The sequence below is a fragment of the Sinohyriopsis cumingii genome, unplaced genomic scaffold (assembly GCF_028554795.1).
Source record: "Sinohyriopsis cumingii isolate HCF-2022 unplaced genomic scaffold, ASM2855479v2 utg002371l, whole genome shotgun sequence".
NCBI classification, from domain to species: Eukaryota; Metazoa; Mollusca; class Bivalvia; order Unionida; family Unionidae; genus Sinohyriopsis; species Sinohyriopsis cumingii.
In genome coordinates, this window is record NW_028316196.1 from 225,388 (window position 1) to 250,507 (window position 25,120).

Consider the following 25,120-nt stretch of genomic DNA (forward strand, 5'->3'; position numbering starts at 1 on the left):
AGTCGATGCATAAATATGCGGCTAAGACAAGCTATGATTATTTCTAAGGTGTTATAAAATGATAATAAAATGAAGCATAAAAAAGACTAATAAAGATAGCATTAAAAACAGACAGGTTCAATAAAGATATTGACAAGTCGTAAAATGAGACTAAACTGCAACGTGACGAACAATCGTAAAGATAAATTCCAACATCAAACATGTTCAGTGTTCAATATGTGGAGGCATGGTTAAAAATAGTTGACAGAGAATAACTGTGCATAATTCGGTTAGGCGAACATGCAATATTGTTTGATGTTATGCTTCCACCAATCTTTGTTCCTTTCGTTCCTATGTAACAAATAATATTTTCATACTCTTATTATGCACAGGAGAAGGCGGTTTCTGGGAACTTTCTTAAACGGATTGTAAATGGATTGTTTCTTTAAATTGGTTCGTTATGCATGGGCGTAGAAGTAAACGTTTAATGGAAGGGAAACCTGATATTCCAACCAACACACCAACTAGACAGATAATGTCAAAAAGTGAAAAGGTTTCATACGAAGGTGTTAATATGAATTAGACGAAAATACAGAAATGCATTTCTACAAAGACGACAAAAACAAGACGTCAAGTAGACATTTCAAGTAAAGATTTATGAACCATCGGCCAGACTTCATTTTATCAAGACAAGTCTTTTGTGTACATAATGCGACTTTTAGGTTGTTTTTTAAAAAAAACAACAACTTTGTCGATGTTAGACAGTGTTTTTGTGTTAAAATCGAATGAATTGCTGACACGCTATATGCACAAACAAAATTCGAAACAAATATTTGGGTCAGAATGTCAGACTGTGTTTCCATTTTAATAATTTATTTGCACAGAACAGACCAGGTTTATGTAAGAGAAAGTATGAGAATTCATGGATTCCATTAAAAAACGGAAAGCAAAAGAAATAGCTTTGATTGCCAAGCTACAACGGTATGGATCAGAAACGAGTGGCGAGTCAGACCTACCCTTAAACCATAAGTACACAAAACTCATAGAGAAACACAGAAGACGATCTCTGGCACAGTTCGCCTCCGAGAAAAGACTTATGTCTTATAATCTTGAAAACCGAGTGTCGCAAAGGTCTACGTCTTTTTCTAATCTTCGTACTAACGGAGATCTTAGAGATGCGATTGAAGAGAGCCGTAGAGAATGTCTAAATGTAATCAATTACAGAACTAATCATAGCTGGAATGCGGCTTATAAAGTGTATCAGAGAAGAAGTCGAGAACGGGATACAATACCAGAGACTCACAACATCCAGAATGTGAAGCGATCTCTCAGCAGAAACGTCGGTGGGAAAATTGGATTTCTACCTTCACTGGACGCTCCTAGTAGTAATGTTTTCAAACGTTCCTCGTCATCTCTCCATGGAATTACAGGTCCGAAGTTATTGGTGACGTTTCCTATAACCAAAGACGAGGTATACAAGAAGTATACATATCTTTTGCCAAATAAATCCAACAGATTCCTTCCAATGATGAACGAAACGGCAATGGAAAAGCCACAACATTGACATAAGCTGTAAAGACGATTGATTCGGTAAATAATGCATATCCGTTAAGCTTTAGCAAAGCACAAACCTTCAAATTGTTTATGTTTACGTTGACTTTCGTATATTTCAAATTTGATAGAGGCAGCTTGTTTTGTTTTTGTTGATTTAATGGCATTTTTTTCACATTACAGGCCACACCATATCGAGGGAGTGGGAACTAAGTGTCATTCCCATGATCACACTGAGGCGGCCGACATAGAAATGTCAAATACAAGTGTCAGCTTCAAAAGTTTTCTTATATATAAAAAAATTCAGATACCATTCGAGATCTCATTTCATATGGATTCGTTTACCAATATAGATCAAATAATGTTTTTTTCATCAGATAATGATAATTTTGTTTTAAAATGTTAAAGTTTACGATTACACTTTTGCAAATTCTCCTTTTTATCTCCCCTTCGACTTCTAAGGTAGAAGTTATAACCACATATTTCGTATTGCTTGGCTAAGAAGGCTTACGAAAAATAACTAGAATCGGTAATGTGTTGTGTATATCGTGCATTATATGGAGATATCAATCTGTTTTTCTTTCAAATATTATTTTGTGATCTAATTCCGATCATACGTCTTAAGCCTGCACATTTCATTGAACTCGTATAAAAGTGATGCATATTTATGCTAGATTTCGTATGATTTCGTAACAAACATGAAGACCAAACAAGTTTTGTCACTTTTGTTTCCAAGTTCCATTCCAGTACTTTTGCACACACACACACACACACACACACACACACACACTGGAAAAATACCTACACGACTTTTTAGGAGAAATTCCGAAAGTAGTTCCTTTATGATACATGTTGTCTAGTGCAATCAGAGTTAAACAGAGATCTTTGAAGTGGAGGAAAGCGGAGTGCTGAGAAAAGAAGAATAAAGTATACTATTATTGAAGGACTCTCACTTTCCCGCGAACAGAAAACTCGAATCCAGGATCCTGACGAATATTTCATGACATTAATTGAGTCGCGATAATGATGTACCTTATACTATATTAAAAAATCAATGTCGTAAATAGTAATGTCGCAGATCCAAATAGGAATACAGCAGGATGTTTCTCCATGACAAGGTGTTTAACCTTCGTACCGGTTTTTGCACTTCTCACAGAGTCGTACTTTAAACTGCTGTATTGGGAAATAAAACTTAAAAGTTACGTAAATGGGCGACTTGGACCTCTCATTAAAATAACGATCTATATCGTTAAAGTACATAAACCCTGATCTTCCTCGCATAATATGTCGGCAGTTTAGGGTTAGTTTTGTTTCTTCTAATGATTAGCACTAACCAAAAAATACAACCTTAATCTGCCGGTGCATTATCTGGCTGTATGATGTTTCCTTAAAAGCGAATATATACTACACTTATGGATGTTTTTTTAGAGGTTTCACGCTATTATTACTTAGTTATAGTTGGATAGCTTCGTTTAATGATGCTTTACGTTCAAGAACTGAAGCCAATACCATTTTTCTTCTCAATAAATCGTGTAAACGTGCCTTAACTGGATATTAGTTATTCAACATATTGATTTTCTTAAACAATATAAAGTACAATTAGCTAATTGACTATGTTGTTTGTACTATACCTTAGAAATAATATCTTTTTGGACCATTAGATTTAGGGAAAAAGCGTCACATGGTTACTGGTACATTCTTCATAACAGAAAATGTTTAATTCTGTATGACTTGACCTCAGTGGCATGGATCTGGGCGTGGTTCTTTTTTGTTGAAGTTCACGAATATCATCTTTCTTAAAATGCGACATAGAAGAATGCCATATTCTGAAAAGCCAGTTCTGTCCTGTTGTTGGCCTCAGTTTTCTCGTATCTAATCTAGCTTTATTACCCTCTTAGTGAAATAAATATTGTCATCTATACTTGAATTAGCCCTCAGGAGAGGGTGACACTGGCATGAAACGGTTAACTTGACACGGCAAACACAACCATCCCATCTCGTGCAAAAGCGCTAGTATATTTATTATATTAAGTTGGATCATACTCATTCCTTATATGGGCATTGTAAAATCATTATATAGGCATTTAAAAGCTTGTATATATATGCTTCCCGATAAGGTCACTAGCAGACGATATTCTGACCATTTTACCTGGACGATCGGCAACCTGGCAGTTTCTCCTATATATGATCACCAAATTTTACCATTTTTAACAAGGCACACTGAAGCTATAGTTCCCGAATGACGTCATCAGCCGCCATATTTGTGGTCAACTGGCAGATTTACCGTTGACTTTATATGATGTTTGGAAGTTGAAATAAATTCACTGAATTTCAAGATTCTTTTACGAAAATTGCATAACTAAACAGACCACAAATTAAGCTTTCTTTTAGTATCTATATTGGTGATTTTTAACTTGACTTTGCTTCAGTGTACCTTGTTAAAAATGGATAAATCTGGAACATTTTAGTGACGGGCATTGTATATAAATTTACAGAATTAAATAGAGGGTAATATACGTGGATTCAGTGTAATTCCAGGAATAATTGTTAGCATGTATTATCCGTTTTAAAACAATTATTTTATTACTGGATTCAGTTCTGCAATTAAGTTCAATTTTTATATTTATTCCATGGGTTGCAAGAAAAATCAATTGTCACGAAAAGAAAAATTAAAAATTGAAGTTGGTTTTATTACTTATAATTTAATTATATATCTGCACGAGAACTGCGGCTTGATCAGACAGGAAGATTGCGTTAGGTGGGTCCTTGTATAATGGGATGGGTACTGTGTATCAATTACCGAGTGAAAAATCACGCCCCATTAATATAGATCGACAAGATTTATCAAGTAGCCTCATCGCTCTCAACCGGTTTCTTGCCAAGAGAATTAACAGGTCATTTTTATTTGCCAGATTCCAATTTTCGGGTGAGTCACATATGTTTTCAAGGAAGCAAGTAATTGAATTAGCAGACACGCAATACTGTTATAAAGCGTTTTTGTTGGGAGTAAAACAAACCACTACACTAACCCATGTTAGAAATGGAAAAAGGGTTGTTTTTTTAATTAGAAAAACATTATTGCTGCGGGAAAGGTGAAAGAGTTAGAAGTATTGGCCGATTATGCGAAAAGAAGGTTACATCAGTGTGTATTAATAAAACACTCCATTAGTCATCACTTGATGACAACTACAACAGTGACGCTTGTTTCAAGAATCACTGTCACGTGAAGTCTTACAACATGGGTCTTGTGTCAAGTGATTCTGTGTAGATCAAGTCGAATCGTCTCGGTACTTAACTTTGACTGGGACACATAAACATGATCTCTTTAATATCTAGATTTGGAATTCAAACGCTTTTCACATTTTGTTTGCAACTACGTGTTAATATAAACGGAACATTCATCCATCTATCGACTCATCTTTCAGTCCGTCGATCCACTCATATATCAATGTATTAGTGAATACAGTCTACACCCGTTACAACGCCACGAGCTATAGTGGTATCCTCTCTTGTAGCCCACAAATTGCCTGTGTATAAAACGTGGAAGGAAGCATTGATATCGCATTTAAATTTGAAAGATATGCAATGCTGAATTTATAGTGTCATCATGATTGAAATCAGTTTCTGTCGAAACGTGTCTCTCTCAATAATTTAAATAGTAGATCAAATATTACCGCATCGCAAATCACGTGTTATATCCTCTCGCGTCGTTCCCTACGTCTTTAATGTGACAAGTTTGGAAAGAGAAGATATGAATGTTCACTCGTAAGAAACTCGTACTTATTGCAGAGATGTGTCCGCTTACTATTCAACTGTATTCACATCCACGTCATTCTGTCTCTACAATACATAAGGAAAGCGTGTAATCACAAAACCTTATTTAAAAATAGGTTATTCGGCGATAATTAAAGTCTCTCTCTCTCTCTCTCTCTCTCTCTCTCTCCAACTAAGAAGTCAAGGTGTACTGAAAATTCAGACATTAAGATTGATACCGATATGCTAATCTGCTTGTGCCAAAACTGGCATTAGTGGGGTCGATTACAAAGAGCAAAAGAGAAAATGAGTTCTGTGTTATCATCGCAGCACTCCATTTTAGAATGCAATATCCAAGCTGATGAAGCCATAAATCAAAGTTAAAAAGAGATTTTGTACAACGGTTGTGTCAAATAAATTAAATAAATGCAGAAAGAAATTTAATGTTGCGTAAAACAGTTGTTCATGCAGAAACTTTAAACGTACCCTTTGTAGACGTCTGACCTTAAATTTCGGGACTTTTCCATTTCTCAACGTATGATCTGCCAGATCTGAATATTTAAAACTTGCTTTTGTAAATGTTTGCATTTAAGTCAAGCATTCTTATTACCTATGCTATCTGAATTTATTAATTATTGTGACATTGTTTCATTTTCTGAAGCGAAGCTTAAGGGCATAGATAAAATCAGTGCAGATTATTACAAAAAAGGGAGTAGATGTCTCCAGCATTCTGGGGGTATAATTTATTTTTAAAGGCTCTCTCTCTCTTTCTCTCTCTCTCTCTCTCTCTCTCTCTCTCTCTCTCTCTCTATATATATATATATATATATATATATATATATATATATATATATATATATATATATATATATATATATTTGTACGGCTGGAAGAGTTGGTTTATGCAAAGGAGATGGAAAATGCAAATACGGTGATAAAAATCAAATGTATTATTTACTAACGGCTTGAAGTAAATTCCAATTGTTACAACATTTTCAAGTGGTACATTTTTAGGTCTTTTGTTATCAGTTATTCACTGTGCCTTCAAATATAATATTCACAGTAATCAGCAACATGTACTTGATGCAACTAATACAGAAAATAAAACCAGTGGAATTCGAGAAGGAAAAATGAATTTCTGAAGAATATAAAAGTTCAAAATTTTGAATGCCATCGACTGTGATTTGCAAACTTATAAATAAAGATAATATAACACGAAACCCACATTGGTCGAGCCCGAGACTCGAAAACAAGGACTACAACTAAAAGATCAATGCAGACAAGTTTGGGCAGCTAACATTAATATGTTTTTTAAATGTCTTAATTACAGATATTTTCAAACTAGTTATGATTTAGAAAAGATCTTTTCTTCATTACCAATAAATATATATAAAACTTAAACTTAAATCTGGAAATCATATGTCTCCTGTAATGCCATCGTATAACGAAAAATAGTGTACACTCTGTCAGTCGCAAGAAATGGGTGATGTATATCACTATCTTGCGTTGTTCTTATTCCATGATGAAAGACACAAATTTTAACCTGATTAATTCATTTCCAGGTCTGACGTTTATAAATACCATAAATTAATGAGTACAGGCAATCTGATTAAAATCAGATCTCCACTGTTTTAGGTGAAGATCGGACAGCGACCACTATGGGGTCATGTTCTAGTGATCCTTGAATTAGCCAATGGATACGCAGCTTTCAAAAGTCTGAAAGTCAATCAAAATCGTTCGGAACACATTGATGCGCATCAGCTACGCTGCTCCGTCTCCCAGACCCAAAGATATCAGACTTAATTTGATTGGTTGATAAAATTAGCGATTATGATAATAATATAGGTCACCATAGCAAGACACCTAAGCGGTCGCTGTCAGACCTTCACAAAGGATAGCGGAGATCTGATTCCAGTAAGATTGTGAATACATGTAACAAAGGGATCATGACAAATATCTAAGTTCATAGATTGTGTATTCCGAATTATGTAATACCTATTTAGCATTATTTCATCTTATTTCATACCTCATATGTTGTAAACTGTACAATCAGTGTAATAAGGTCTTGTAATGTCTTGTCTTGTATTTTCATCAATAATTTTAGTTCAAAGAGAAAAAATGAAAATAAATCTTATTACTTATGATGATATTAAACTTATACAAGAATTTCTATTAAAAAAACGCTGCTTTCTCTGGTATTGATTTACTTTGATTTCAGCGTTTTCTGTATTGCTTTTTACCATATTGCCTTTGCATTGTCTTTCATCGCGACAAAGAGATGACTGATATTTAAGGAACAAACGTGTCCCGCTTTCACGAAAACCAGTTAAAGGTTATTATTTATTCATAAGATAAAAAAGTAATTATTTTACCATTACTCTGAGAATTCTTCGTATTGTTTTCCAAACGTTTGGTAATCAAGGGTCCACTTTTAAGTCAGAATTGAAGGCGATGTCGTAAGATACTGATATTAAATCAGATGAAATGGGCATATTTCTCTTTCGATACAAGTGATTAAACATTTCTCAAGAACTTTCTCAATGGGGGTCAAAAATGATCAATTCCAATCTTCTAACGAAAATCCATTTTGAAAGTAATGTTAAAAGCTGCATCAATTAACTACCCATTCCATTTAATGAAACATTAGGAACTCGACAGCAGTATCTCCATAATTAGTAACGTTTCGGACTGCTACGACATCTTTGCAGGACTCACGGTACTAATTCAGTTCCCATAGTAAACCTATGCAAATACCATGATATTAAAATTCAATAACTTGAAATTTCTGAGTGCTCATGATCAAACGTATATTTATCGGTATAGATGAAACCTGGATGTCAGCTTCTGTCTAAAGGAAATGCATTTTCTGGACCTGCGTGTGTCTGAAACATGTGCTTTCAATTCTGAACAAAAGTCAGGTGCCAATTTCAGTGATTAGTGTTCCAAACTCAAGCCTGTTAAAGGACTAAATTTCCATCAATAAAACAGTGTCTCTATTTTTGACTTACTACTAGGATAAGCTCTCAAAAAATTCTTTTTCCTAAAACATAACTTACATTATTAACCAATTCTGGTCAGCCAAACCCATATATACTCTATTTTATGTTCACCCATTTCCAGGCTGTTTCCCATTTTTCCATATCATTAGTACCGTGTGTCTGTAGTCATAACTAGTGTTGTACCGATTATGGATTATAATCGATCATCAGGTGGTTGAGCGAACCAATATGATAATCGATTGTGAACTCCATAATCGATTTTGTGTAATGGGAGACTACTTTTTAGTTAGATGCAATGCAGAAGATTACTAAAACACCCAGCCACTAACGTTGACCTGAAATTTATTAATTCCCTCCACAACTACAAATATAAAACCATAGGATATTTCATATGTGCAAAAGTTCATAATTAGGAACATTTAGTCATTATTACATGATACAGTTGTTAAATTGTTGAGTTAATAATTTTAAACACATTTTGATGATTTGTTTCAGTTTTAAATGCATCATTATTTGTAGTATTTGTAAACAATGACAAACAAGAAAACAATGTCCTTCTACACTAAAAATTATAAACACATAACATATGAATGAAAGGATTTTGGGGGATTGTGGCAGTATTTCAGTTGCATGTGACTTATCAGCCATAAAAAGTTGCGTTCATTTAACACAGTTGTAAAACAAAAATAACACACAACACAATAGACAAAAATATAATATTTTTATCAGGTAAAAGTATACATGTCATTAAAAGAGATTATTCCTGTACATTTATTAACATTTTGAACTATTGATCAAAGATATAACTGTATAACAAACAAAAATTAAAACTTGCTCTTAGTAAACGATTATAATCGATTATATGTTCGTTAAGTGGAACCGATTATCGATTAAGAATTTCTGACCGATTCCCATCACTAGTCTCAACATCTCAAGCATTTCAGCCAAGGAGGTTTGGCTGGCGAAAGGGCCTGAGATATTGCGGTTGGGCATCTTTGCCTCGATAAGGCCAGCACTAAACGTTTTCCATGCTCAATACACATTGTATGGGCTTGGATAGCACAGTGAGAACAGAGTACCTGTATACTTCTAGAAATCTATCTTTGATCCCCATAGCCAGCAGGGTGTAAGGTGTAATGACCGTCCATCTAACTTCGATGGATTCCACAGTATTGTCCGGTTTACATCGCCAAGCAATGCTCCTTTATATCGCTTTGTGGCCTCATTGAACTATTGAATTTTTTAGACTGGTTCTAAATTCTGGAAGGTTAGGTCATTATTAAATTCTAAAACAGTGAACTAAACATCAACCTATGATTTGCAGTTATACTTAATTAAATGTTCAGCATTTCGGACCCTCTTGCTGACGAGAGAACCTTGTGTACTCGCGTAGCAGTCGATTCCAACTGCAAATTGCACATACTCAGATCTCCCGTCGTATAATGCGCCAGCTGTTTTGGTTCTATGCAGTTTGCTTGGAATAATCAGTAAAACAAACAACATAGACCCTGATATGCCGGCGCTTTATGTGCTGGCAGATCATGGCCTTTGTTGTTTGCAGTTCGACTCGTCTTATATACGAGTACATACGTTAAGTACATTTTTCTCAGACGCAAAATCAAAATGTCATGCCAGCATATATCAGATTTAAAAGGTTATCATGTCTGAGGACCGCACTACACACAGCACTATCAGATGATGGAGCCGCTATCAAGTAGTGTAATAAGAGTGAAGTGGAAGATGAATAAGGCCATCATAGGAATACAATATTAAGAAGATAAATTGGTATTCATTATTGCTTTACTCAAACTGAGACGAGTCATCGAGATATATACAGAAAACAGATACGTGTTTAAGAAAGAAATATGGCGCGAGATTTTTGGTGAGTAATGCCGTATTGATAATTGATGCTGCATCAGAAGAATATGACGAAAATAGATCCGAATGACAAACTATTGTAATGCCTATTTTAGACACAGTCATGATTCAGACATATTCGGCAATATTAATAAACTTGGCTTTCTCTATATAAATGAATGAGATCACAACGTCTGAAATAGAATACATATCAGTCGATGTCCTAATACTCTTAGGACTATTTTAATTCCAATTTCAATTTTGATATCGTCATTTAATATCTCTCTCTCTCTCTCCAACTCATATGGCGATAACAGACCATTCTAGTGCACAGGATCCAACAAAGGATGGTTTGTGTCAGGGATTGATTAAGATAAATGCAATAAACAGAATACGAACAGTGTGAAGATAAGTTTATCTCTAACAATATTGATCACAACCACAACTGGAGTTCCGAAACCAGGAAAGAAAAAGAACCTTATTTGACGCGCCGCTTAAGAAATTGCAACCAAAAGACTAGATAAAGATAACCACGCGCAAACAAAATCATCATCTTTTTATAGCCAGCTCATTTACACTTACTTTTGTTCTTCATTTTGCTCATTAATCACCCACTCGTTTATAATTACTATCAGAATAAAAGACATATACGGGATATAATTTACAGCTACTCCAATTTACATTTTTTAAAAACAGATGGTTGATATGGCACATTCATTTGTACATCGATATAAATAGAAACACAGCATCATCAATCAAGCAGAAGCCAATTAGTCGGAACATAAAACATTCTCAAGGTTTTTGATTCCAGTGAAAATAGTTATGTAAGATTTTCTAATTTCAATACCTTGTGTGTTTATTGTTTGTCTTGTCTCTGTTTTGTGTTTGCCTTTGAAAAAGGCACAGATTAGTGTCGAAAGCTCTCAGTCCAGTGAGAAACTAGTTTGCTTGTTGTCAGCTTATTATATATATATATATATATAGAGAGAGAGAGAGAGAGAGAGAGAGAGAGAGAGAGAGGAGGGGTATAAATATACTCCAGACAGAACGGAAAGTGCTATGCCTGCATTATATAGGAGAATGCTTGATAATAGAAGGCCGAATTAATATTTAATGAAATAATACATCATACAGGTTAGAGAAGTTTCAATTCGTTCTGTACGGAGAGTTATAATGCATCCCAAGCAGGAACCGAAATCGTGCCGTGAGTAATGGTACCAATAGCCTATTTCTCATACACCAGCTTTCTAACCCACTAGGTCATGCACTCGTACCCAAAATAGGATGGAACAAGATGGAAGGTCAAGATTCAAGGCGCACGAGAACTTTTCTATATGCATATATCCTAAAAGAAATTGGTGACTATTCGACATAAAACATCGGCACCATAATGGCCGTCGTACAACAATAACAATTGTATATCGTCCTAAATGGATTAGCGTATCACAAAGGGGTTTTCGCTAAAGGACTTCTTGTGACTCGCAGATTCTCCTGAATGAAAATGCATTGGCGACTATCTTGTAAACTTGTTATTTTTACTTCTTTTTACTAAAAGATTGGTATGAATTTTAGATTGTCCTGGTGAAAATGGTACCGATCTGACATTCATCGTTGTGGCCATCTTGAAAGTCTTGCTATTGCCACTCCTTCTACAAGGATATCCCAGATAAACACCAGAAAATCTATCGGAAAATACATTTGCCCTGCCATCTTAAAATGGTATACGTGTTCTAAAGGTATATGCGTACTTATTTATAGTCGGAAGAAGAAATATAGCTCAAACGCCTCTCAGAATGGGACACATTCAACAAATAATTTCTACATTTTTAGTGACTTGTATGGAGGTGGAAAGTAATCATTAGCGAATCACACGGGAGGCACTTCACTTGAAAAATGAACCTTTAATTGCATCATTTTGAGCTGTGCCACCGCGTTTCACGTACATTCATTACACCGTAAAAAGAACATAGATCACGGTAGACGTCCATAATTGAATTGGCCAGCAAAGGGAGGAACGAACATTCCTTTGAAACGAATAATCTTATCCCTTCTTTTTTTGTGCGACATACATCATGTGATTGGCAAGAGGTGGTCTCCTATATGAAATTGTTGGAGAGTCATATAGATATTTGATATGACAGATTATACTAGTATACCTTAGAGCCATTCTCCCTGTGATGAATATTGATTTGCAATTCAATTTGTTCGACCATATATCTCTTGAATATTGCCATAATGTTTCGAGATCTAACTAACACTCAGGGATAATGATTTTAACAAATGGGGAAACAGATAGATCACTCTTTCATATTTATAGTATATAAAAACTGTGTGTATATGCATGTATTTATGGGATAAGTTAATCTGCATTATGGAAAAAAATAACATTTATAAAAAGGAAATACATAAAAGACATTTGGCTAAGAGCCGGCTGTCTACATTTGGAATCTTATTTCCTTCTAATATATCATTTAAATCGCCTCAGGGTCAAGTCTGAGTTTGTAACTTTGACATGTCTTGATGTCAATAGATCAGCTGGATTCTTGATTGTCGAATCCCCTAAATTGTGAGTGATACAGAAGATCTCGTAGGCTGAACAGGGTTTGGTTTGAAATTTTTATGGTTTAAAGGGATTAAATAATCCCCATTTAGATAGTAACTGTGCCAGGTAAATAATTTCGAAGATCGGAGGTGGAATACTATTCATGATAGGCCGGAATCAGATTGGCCATTTCGTACTTCGTTATCCTGATAATGTAAAGTTCCCGGACAATAGAAAAAGAGGAAGTATTTATAGCATTTTTTATATTTTATTACAATTCAACAGCGCCCTCTTCAATTAAAAAACCATCGAATTACTCATATTGAAAATATTCTTCCACAGAGCCAACATTATTGATAGGTTAATGAGTTATTCGGGTTTTCAAGTGCATCCTGTCAATAATGTTATAATCCTACGTATTAACCAATCAGAAGCTGATATTCGTTTATCAAATGGCGCGACATTGGTCTGAAAGAGACATTATCTATTGAAGAGTAGACCATACAAAATCTGAGCTTTCTTATTTTTAGACATCTGTATCAATTTATAGCAAACCGTATCCATTCTCAAATTCTCTACGATGTGTTTCAAATAAAACATTCATTTTTAAGGATATGCCTAGGAATGAGATCAGAGTAGAAGCGGAATGCTTTCATCAATAGAAACTTAATTCGGAACCATAGACTAATGTTCTGGACAAGGACTGTGGGAATTACAAATACAAATGTAAGGTTTTAAAAATCGACGTGAAATAACAATATGCCACTATTAGACCGTACTTATTGATATATCTTTTTTAAGTGACATTTGTTTTTGCTGTCCCAGACACTGAGAGAGTTGTCAAAGTTGAGTCCCTGGAATAGTGTCTTTACAAACGTTTTGTTATTGTAAAAATAGGGAAAATATTCGCTCAGTTCGGAAAATCATTTTATAACGAAACAAATTATGAGAAGAATTTATGTCTACGTTTTCGTTTTTCCTTTTCTGAGAGAGGTTAAGAGAAAAAGAGAGAGAGAGAATGAGAAATGATGATTTTTAACGTAGTTTTAACAAGTTTTAAGTCATATCACTATGATGTCTTCAGTATGGCAGTTTATAGTGATGTCTAGCACAAGGGCATCATGCCGCAGACATGTAGCATCATGTCCCACCCACCAGTCACATTATCCTAACATCAGGCCCACTAGTCTTTTAACTAACTCTTAATGCTGAGCGCCACGCGAGACATCTGCAAGTACCATTTTTAAAAGTCTCTGGTATGACTCGGCCGAAGTTCGAACTCGAGACCGACCCCATCCGAGGCGGACGCTCTAACCACTTAGGTCATTCGGAGAGAGAGAGAGAGAGAGAGAGAGAGAGAGAGAGTGAGTGAGTGAGTTCAACATTAGTAGTAATTTAATTCCTAGTACAGATAACAATCGCAAGTACTTCATGGAGTAAATATTAATAATTAATGTTATTACAACTCAGTATATATATATATATATATATATATATATATATATATATATATATATATATATATATATATATATATATATAGATGGTCAACATGCTTTCTATTTGGCAGAAAAATACTTAGCACTATTGTTCTAGCTATGAACCATTTCAAGCTCAGAATCTGACACGGGATCAAAGAAAATAAAAAGAAAACTCAATTGTTCTGTAACTTCGCCAACAGTATAGTTAGAACAAATTATATTTGAGAATCAGTTTAACAGCATATATTTATAATCCTTTGTTGAATTTGAAGTTTTATGAACTTACAAACCCCATATGGATCTGCTGTTCGCGTCGGCCTATTTGATACATGTACTGGTTCATAAGCAGAGATTATTAACTGAATATTGAAAACTATTGGGCAAGACGTCATGTGGCGCAGAATGCCCAAGACTGCGGTGGTATTCTACGCATACTTCGTATCAAAGGCCAGTTTCTATTTCTGTTTCTTTCTCATTCTCGTAAAAACTACAGCAACTTGCGATCACTAGCCTTTCATTTTCAATATTATAGTAAACATGTTTAGTTTATTGTTGTTCTTTTGTTGTTGTTGTTTTCACAACTGAAGCTATATCTACTAATTCACCAGGACTGGTGTCAAGTAGAAAAAGTTACAATCATTGTCTGTGTGTGGTGTCCATCAGCTTTAGCATATTTGGCGCCATATTTTTTAAGCCTAATTCAGAACTAGTTCGTCGAAGAAGGTACGTGTTTACCATTTAAAGAAGCGGTGAATAGTTGTACTTGACTACAGTAAATACCACTGGAAAATGGCCAGTAACAACAACATTAAACTAATGGGGTTGTTTATAAATGGTATATTAAGAAATACATCATATTACGTGTTGTTCCATCCAAGTTATAAAAAAACACCAATGAAATATCGTATGTGTGTCGTTATAGAGATTTCGATGGCAATTATACATTGGCATGTATGTACAAAACGTATTGTATAGTAGATTGTTCAACCCATACTATATCTACATACCGACTTTTTAAGTGTGTAGATCAACACGGTGTAAAAAATGACTTCGCTTCAGAAAGAATAAAAGTGCTTAATCTTTATAATATAAATGCTCTTCACTTCTGAGACTGCTCGTGACATAAATATATTATTACTGGTGAACGTCTGGAATATATCAACACAAGCAGTTCAGTAAACACCATTGTAACAAAAAAAAAGCCTTTTCGTAGTGGACAATTATTTTTTATGGTTTTATCTGATTTCTTAGCTTGATTATTTGGTATAATGTAATAAAATGTAATAAAATATAATAAAATCACTCTGTGCATCAAGCACACTGAATGTAATTAAACTTGACGCTAAAATTAATGTAATTATTAAATGTAATAACAATTGGTGCTAACATTAATAATCTTTAATAATTCATGAATTAATCCAATAAAACATGCAACAAAAATTAAGTAAAACCCATGCACAGATATCATAAATCAAGAGCTGCATTTCAAATGAAATGAAGTTTTTTTTTTATTAAAAACAATAATACAGTGGAAGTTTTATACAACTATGCCACTATAGTCCCTCTCAAACTGTGCCACTATAGTAATATTCAATCTGTCCATCATAGTGCATCTCAAACTGTGCAACTACAGCCTTTTTCAAACCGTGCCACTATGTTGTAACTCAATCCGTGCCACTATAGTCCAAATCAATATGTGCTACTATATAGTTCGTCTCAAATGTGCAACTATAGCCCTCTCAAATGGTGCCACTCGAGTTCCACTCTAACAGTACCACTATAGTCCCTCTCAAAAGTGCCACTATAGTCCATCTCAATATGTGTGACTTTTTCCCCTCTCAAACTGTGTCACAATAGTCCTACTCGTATGTGTCACTATAATTCCACTCAAACTGTGTCACAATAGTCCTACTCGTATGTGTCACTATAATTCCACTCAAACTGTGTCACAATAGTCCTACTCGTATGTGTCACTATAATTCCACTCAAACTGTGTCACAATAGTCCTACTCGTATGTGTCACTATAATTCCACTCAAACTGTGTCACAATAGTCCTACTCGTATGTGTCACTATAATTCCACTCAAACTGTGTCACAATAGTCTTACTCGTATGTGTCACTATAATTCCACTCAAACTGTGCCACTACTGCTCTCTCAAACGGTGCCACTATAGTCCCACGCAAACTGTCCCACTACAGTCCTTCTCAAACTGCGTCACTATAGTCCCTCTCAAACTGTGCCACTATAGTTCTTCTCAAACTCACAGGGGCTCGTCTCGTTGCATAAAATTGACCTGTCATACATGCACTATATAGCAACTACTGACAGGTCAATTTTAAGCAAGGATACGAGCCCCTATGCTCGAACTAGGATACAATCAGCAAAGTCAAAACAATGATTTTGCTAAGAAGCGCCGAAGGAACAAAAGTTGTTGCAACGAGAAAGTAGGAGTTAAAAATTTGAATCTTAATGTCGAGAATTCCAGTTTCACAAGATGAATGAAATTGTTAGTGTTCAAAGTTCTATTTCATATGTTAAGTTTTTCCACTTTTATCTGTTGCATTGCAAAGCGGCTGTAGAAGGTTCCATTTTCAATATCAGTGTTACATTTTATTCGATGAATTAACCAGCGGAGGTTGAAATTTCAATTTAGTATTTAGGTAATTCCAGTTTCACATGTTGAATTAAATTGTTTGCTTTGAAAGTTCCATTTCGTATGTCGAGTTTTAAAATTGTATGCGCTGAATTACACAGCGGTGGTTGAAAATTCCATTTCCTATATCAAGTTTTTAGATTTTAGCTTTTGTGTTACACAGCGGTGGTTCAAATTTCAATTTATGTCGAAATTTACAACTTCTCACGTTGAATCAAATTGTTTGTGCTGAAAGTTTCATTTCATATATAGAGATTTCAAATGTTCAGTTACATGACGGCGGTTGAAAAGTATATTTCCGATGTCGAAGTTTTAGATGTAATCTGTTGAGTTACACATCGGTAGCTGAAGTGTCTTTTCCTAAGCCGAGAATTAACATTTCACATTTCGAGCAAAATTGCGTTTGTTGATATTGTTTGTCATCTACACATATGTTGTTTGAGGACACTATTCCGTATTGCTTATACACGTGAAGATAAGACAAGAACTGTACGTATTTTTAAAATTACGATATTGCAAATAATTATTATAATCAGAACACTTTTAAACATTGAAGATTTAAACGCGTTTAATTACTGTTAAGTACCAGAGCAAAGAAAATTTCTTCCATTCATTCCATAACCTTTAAAATTCAACCTGTCAAAATTTTGAAGTTTCCTCTTTCATGTCCTTGCCGAGTTAATTTTCATCAACGAACAACGAACAAACAAAATGTGTTCTTTTTTGTTCTGCTTTTAATTGTTGAGTAAATTCTAGTTGAATTCTATGAAACATAAAGGGTTCCATGGTTACATATTGAGTGCACCATACTATTGTATAAAGGGATCGATCTAATTTTCTTGCATGCGTGTGGCGAACATTTTTATTTTGTCACACACTTCTAGCAAGAAAAATGTGTGTTCCTCGAAAGTATTCCCCCAACCCACCCACCCACCCGCGATCTAATAAAGGCAGGGTAATTGTCCTCCAGAAAGGTCACTTTAAACGTTTACCTTACAATTTCTTAAAGAATCCGATAGCCCGACGCCTAGGGCTCCTCTAATTTCAGATCGGGCCCCTCCTGTATGTTAAGTGAGGTGCTACAAACACGATTTTACTCATATAACCCCTGACATGGTTGTGTTTCGAAAACCACTATTTTCAGTAATCTTAGAAAATAGAACAAATATTTAAAAAATTTAAACCCACTTCAGTCTATGCCTGTGACATGTGTCATGCATAAATTGGAGCTCATGTAAAACTATCATTTGAACAGCTTAAAAAGAGGCAAAGGTGCCAGCAGAAATTTTTCCGAGGGTGAGGCAAGCATGTATTTATCAGCTATTATGTTTTATGAATGTAGGCAATATCATGTTTAGAACTAAAAATCCGGGGATGGGAGAGGAACGTGTGTATCCCTCATTGCCCCTGTGCCCGGTCGCTCATGAAAAGAGGCAACAAAAGTAAAGAGGTCAGGCATGATAAAAAAGAAATTAACCCTGCAAAAATTATACTTAACATTATTGTTTTCAAACATGAAGATATACAGACGTACTTAAGGGAGGACAGGGTCAACCCACACCAAACACACTTTTTAGATATAAACAGGGTGTCACTTCTAAGTCCTAACCAGCTCTATGTGCTGGGATGGGGCTAAGGAGTGTCAACAATAGGCATAAGCCACCATTTCTGACAAAATATAGTGTGTTGTATTTGAAGACTGCAGTGGGTGAGCCCATATTGATAATTTGCATAAGTACAAATCACAAAATGGAAGAACCCAATATAGGTATGTCATAGAGATGCCAGATGAGTGTAGGAGAACAAAAGTTGTTACATAGCATCCCCTTGAAAGAGAATGTTTCAACCATCTGTATTAAAGAATATTTACCAGTTTCTGAACAGCGGTAACGTTGTTGTTTTTTTTCGAAGTCGGATTTTACTCCATATATAAAAAGGACAGCATGAGTATTTATGTTGTCGGAATAGTGTTTAAGTGTGATCCATTTCTGAAGGCGATTTAGGAAGCAGGACAAGCAAAACCCAGAAAAAGTAAATTTCATAACTCTTGGTTGACTGATTTGTATTTTGTGAAGCACACCAGCGTAACTAATGAGTGTGTGTATGTGTGTGGCGGGGTGGGTGGGTAATTCTTTGTACATACGTTCAACAACATGACATACTTCTTTCATGTGTGTACCGCATCCAGTGCCTGATTACCAAATAGGCAGAGTAGGCCCCGGCCTAAGGGCCCCGCGACAACAGATCAAAGTAATATTGATGAAACGTATTCGGAGATAATTTGCGAGGGGGCCCCAAGATTTCGACTGCATTAAGGCCTAAGGGCCTCCACAGGGTTTAATTCGGCACTGACCGTGTCTATCGAAATAGAAGCACCACCTGTACGTGACATATTCGACACGAACAGTTAGGTTAGTTTTCGTTATCTTAATCTTGTCAAAATATTAACAATATATTGACCTGTGCTTTAGATGACGATTTTAGCCATGAAACAGATTGAATGAAAGACAATGATAAGCACACGCTTGTGTTTGCATGGTTGATTTGTATTGATAAAGTGTCCCCACCCGTTCTGGACAGAGACTTATATTACTACTGTATTACCTGTTAAGCTTCCATTAAATCTGAATGTAATATTGCCACCCCAACCCGACCCCCACTAACTTCATTGAAATGTTCATTTTTCTATAAAGACAAACATACCGCTTGATCAGACTGCATGATATACAGTTTTGACAATACTAACATTATGGTCGTCCAGAGAAACTCGGTTCTGAACTGGGTTCGCTCAGAGAATCCGGCAGATACGTTTGACCACCAGTATCATTCAGCCTCTAGTGAGTGTAGTGATACTTACATTACCTTTAGACGCCCTGTTGAACCCTACTGGGTTTATATTTGAAGCGTAGCAATTGCAACCTTGTAAATAATATTTAAAAAGGGCATATTTGTGGGCAAATCGAAATTGGACAATGCAAAAAATGGGGAAAGGAAAAGTCTGCCGCGGCGCCATATAGTCATTTCGTGGCATTATTACAAAAGACATGTAATGTAACCAACATCACAAAGAATTAAAAAGGTGCAAAAATAAATACGAGTACACACAAATCAGTATGTTTCATGCTTATGGAGATTTCTCGTCATAGAACATTTAACATTCAGCCACCGCTTTGTTATTCAATAGAGGAAATCTAAAACTTATGTAACTGAACGTTCAACAAAAACAATTTGATTCTACCTATGAAACTGGAATTCTCGACACACTACATTGAAATTTCAACCACCGCTGTTTAATTTCACGGCTAACGTCTAAACAATTAACACAGAAAATGTAACTTTCAACCATCGTTATGTAATTCAACAGATAAAATTGCAAAAGTCCAAATATGTAATGGAACTTTCAACACCAATAATTTGAATCAACAAGTGAAATAGAAATTCTGTATGACATTGAAATTTCAACTACAACTTTCTACAAAACCAGTTTTTATCGCTGCGACGTCAACACATGAATTAGACATCAAATTATACTAACTTCACCCGCTTTTTCTTTCAAAGACTTAGATATGATGATACGAGTATGTAGAGGTGAGCATCTTTATGGGTACTATACGAAGAACAACAATTAATTGTACTCCGAAAGGTTCTGAAAAGGTCAGTGTGTCTCGGTCTCACTGATCAGCAACGGTCATTGACTCGGAAAGGCATTTTCTTCTGAACTTACGTTGCCATTTACACCTCATCCATCCCCAACAATCCATATTGCTCATAGGTACACGTCTAGTACTAACAGCCATCTAAAGCACAAAGGGAATTTTTTTTATATATAAAGAAACAGCCATCTAAAGCACAAAGGGAATTTTTTATATATAAAGAAACAGCCACTTAAAACACAAAGGGAATTTTTATATATAAAAAAACAGCTTTCTAAAGCACAAAGGGATTTAAAAAGACCCCAGCTTTCTACAACATGGAAAATAAAAGAGAAGATCTTGCCAACAAGGTGTCGTTTTAAACAATGTCGAACAAAGATGTGCGCTGAAGATGACTTATAAAAAGTACAGAAATTAAAAGAACACATAAGAAAAGTAAATGGGACGTTTGGTAGGAAATATATTTTCTGCATTCAGAGTCATGTCTCTTTCTAATTTATCACTTGAAGTGTCTGGCAATTTAATTACGTTTTATAGCTATAGCATGTTTGTGGAAAGTTTTTCAGTGACCTACTTGTTTGTCTCTTCCGGTTATGATATCAATTGCTCAGATAAGTCATTCTTTGTTCCTAGGCCCCACATTTTGCAATCACAAATATATTCCAGGAAAGTTATTCTACAACTTCATTTAACAATAAAATGAAGAAAAAGATAACCCCTACCAAAAACAAAAAAAAAACAAACAAAATATTAGATAATATTTGGAATCCGACTACTATAATTGTGTGTGTGTGTGTGTGTGTGTGTGTGTGTTCTGTATTTTTAAGTAGTTTAAAAACAAAGTCCAGTCATTTCGCTAAGATGTCTGCAGTGTGGCAGTTTATGGTGATACCTAGAAATGGGACATCGTGGCGCAGACATGTGGCATCATGTTCGACGAAGTCACATTATCCTGACACCAGGCCGACCAGTCCTAACACTGAGCGCCTAGCGAGGCTGCTGCAAGTACCATTTTTATGTCTCTGGCATGACTCGGCCTGGGGTTCGAAACCGTGACCTCCCGAAGTTTTAAAAGCTACGTTAAAAATCCAAATCACACACACACACAGATAGATAGATAGATAGATAGATAGATAGATAGATAGATAGATATTTGAGACAGTAAAATATTGATCTTATAATAATTGTTATATGGCGCCAAGATATTTGATATTTAAATATAAATTTGTATAGTCTTAGTAAATTTAAATTCCTAAGTAACTTCTATTTTTGGATCATTTCTAAGCATTAATCTGTGTACTGTCACCAGTGACTTGCCCAATGTTCACGGTTCTCGTCAGAACAGTTAATGCAGGGATCGTCATAGTCTGAAATTCGTTGACATGAGCGAGCTAAAGAAGTGTTTAATTAGTAAGCATCGATGTAATTCGGATACCTTATTTAGTCGAAATTGTAGCTGTTGCTGACTTAGTCGAAATTGTAGCTGTTGCTGACTTAGTCGAAATTGTAGCTGTTGTTGACTTAGTCGCTTGAAATGCCGACGACAACTTTTCCGAGACAGGTAAAAACCGGGATAAAGATACAAATGTGGTCTTGACACTATGACAGTTGATTTTTGTTAAGTAGACCGTCTTAAATCGGATCGAAAACAAAACGTCGAGATCAAAATTATGTAGGTTGACAATATAGGACGTCTGCACAAAAGTACATCTCAGTTTGCCAAACCGCCACTTCGCTTAGTAATTTATGAGGGGAAAATGAAAAGGAAAGAGAAACACACAGAGCACGCCAAAATTATTTGAAAACGTTTTTATGATTATTTGAGATAAAATGCAACTTATATATTCTTAAACATTTATTTTGCGTCAAAGCTGATAAAACAAAACGGACTATGCATTATTATATCAGCTCTATGGAATTTGCTTTGAAGTTTATCACAGAAACGTGCATTTTTCGCTCTAAATTTGGACCATTGCATTTATCCGTAAATCTCACAATGAATTCTAATGGCAACAATTAATCTGACGAGCTACAAGTCAAACATTATTCTTCATGTAAACAAATATTCGATGTGGAAAAAGAATTCATGAACACTGTCATTATGACTGTGCTGTTATGTCTTTGGCAAAAGTGAATTTTACAACTCCAGATGGTTCTCGTTGCTCTCCTGTTGAACAGCATTTCGGTGCGAGCGTGAGTCTCACAACCGAAAACAATAAGTGGCATGAAACTTTTGTTTACACTCACAGGACAACACACACACACACACACAAACACACACACACACACGCACGCACGCACGCACGCACACACATACATACATACGCGCATATATATATATATATATATATATATATATATATATATATATATATATATATATATATGTGTGTGTGTGTGTGTGTGTGTGTGTGTGTGTGTGTGTGTTTAGTGTATCTTTTTACTTTAATAAGAAGGAGCAACTCTGGCGATTTTCATTGTAGTTTATTTTTTCAGCCAGGTTCTGAAACTGACTTTATTATACATTTCATTATGAGATATTAAAATATATTAGTGGAAGAAATATACTACCACAGTTTTGATACCACTTCATCACCACAGCTGCAATATAACTTTTACTTTGTATTCCCGTTTGTGAGGAATGTCTGCCCTTACATATATTTACCATGATAGTATTTCCATATTTAGGCCTGTTTCATTTGTCTTCTTTTTCTCCCTCGCCCCTATCCTCCTTTCTGCCTCCCTATGTTGAATAGATCTTAAATGTGTCAAGATTATTACCTATCTAGTATGCACTTATGTAATAAACAAGAATGCACCATCCCAATGTGAAAAAAAGAAAGAAACGAATTCCAACCAAAAAAAGCGTGCTTCAGGTGTTAACTGTTATATACGTTTTCTTACAAATCGTGCAAATTGTCAGCGACTGAACTTGCATGACCTGTTGTTTTGTTTGATATTCTGTGCCACCATTGCAGTATCGTATGCCTGTTTCACTCAATGGCAAATAGTAAACATTTTTAAGAAAACCTCTTGAATACATATCGAACTATAATGGTTTAAGTACCGATATTAGCTGTAATCACAATCATATAATGTCTGAAAACGGTGGAAAAATCAGGCATTAATCAATATCGATTGAAAACCAAAATGAAGCTACAATCGAAATGTGGGTGCATCTTCTGTTACTGATATAGGCTTCCAGCTTGCCAGCACACAAACGCTTACGTCTGAATCTAGAAATAAACAAAAACAAAAACAAAAATCCGTACAAGTAAACCCATGCTCACTAAAATATGTTGGTTAATGATGTCAGGCTCTGAATACTGCTGAACTGTTATGTTCTAAAGCACTCTCACCCCAGCAATGTTCAGTGTGTTAATCCTGGCAACAATTATTTTCGCTTTATTTTCATATGAAAACATTCACTAATGTGACACAGTACACATTTTAATGCGTTGTATATGCAATCTAAATTTTAAAAATGTCACTGTCCTAAACGTATTTTAAAATTTCAGGACTTCTTTTTATCGATGTAGCAATGCAGCCATTAATTGCAATGACACAAAATGGAGGAACAAAAGTCCATCCAAAGGTTTTTCCCTGGACAAATATATAAATAGAAAGAAAATCCTAGTGAAATAGACACATCTTTTACTGTCACCACTCGTGACAATACAATGTTTCCACTTCACTCGTGAAATCTTTCCTTCAATCAGCTCAAAAACGTAGATATCCTCTATGCGGCGCATTAATGCACTGTCATTGCCGTATAAAGTTATTATTTTCCTTGGCACTGCAGAAACAAATATTTCAGTCAAGCTTACTTGCTAGTACATGGAGCATGTGGAGTATGTTAATGATTGTTCAAAAAGACTTAAAACTGCTTGTTCTAAAGGCTTCACTGTCAATTCACTTTCATAACACCTTCAGCCCATACATATTTAACATAGTTTCATGTACAAATTTCACGGGCACCATAGCGAAAAACCAGCAAATATAGTAGTACAATACAATATATATTTCATAAACTTCAGATCTTCTGAATTTACAACATCTACAAATATGTCCTTCGTTTAGGTGATTGATTTAACAATTTTCGAAAATAATACATTTGAAAATCTTGTCTGAATTTACACTTAATTATCTAAATAATCGAACTGGTCTCAAACCGTGTTTCCATGTAAAGACAATGGCGTTTGCCATCATGGTAAACGTTTGGTATCTGCTTTCTCAGCTCTATCCGGTTTCACAGAGTAACATAATCATATGTTGAAACATGCCTCTGCATAATTACTAGCGTAAACCAAGGTTCACCATGACATAAATCACATTATGATTTCTCACCATTTATTGCGCACCTTTGCTGAAACGAAACTGGACAGAAGGTGGGTGCTCACAGAATTACAACTCTTATTTATTCATTAAACGGATGAGCTAGCAACTTCACTTTATTCCGGTTCACGTTTTTGTGTTATTCAAGACACAGAAGCAAGACATAGAATAAAGAACCCTAACTCTCCTTTTCAAAGAGGACAATAGGCCAATTATCAAGGCAGCTTTTTTTTTCTAAGTATACATAGAGAATAATCTTGTCCAAAGATCCGATGATGGCACGATATAAATAGCAGTAGATCGAATCTGAAGTTG

At 35.2% G+C, this 25,120-nt stretch overlaps 1 long non-coding RNA gene across 1 annotated transcript; it reads left to right on the forward strand.

Moving 5' to 3' along the window:
• Positions 1–238: 238 nt before the first annotated feature.
• LOC149770779 (uncharacterized) lies at positions 239–1,950 on the forward strand. Its single transcript, XR_016418472.1, has 2 exons — positions 239–1,569; positions 1,714–1,950. It is a non-coding gene; the product is annotated as an uncharacterized LOC149770779 (long non-coding RNA).
• The last annotated feature ends 23,170 nt before the right edge of the window (positions 1,951–25,120 follow it).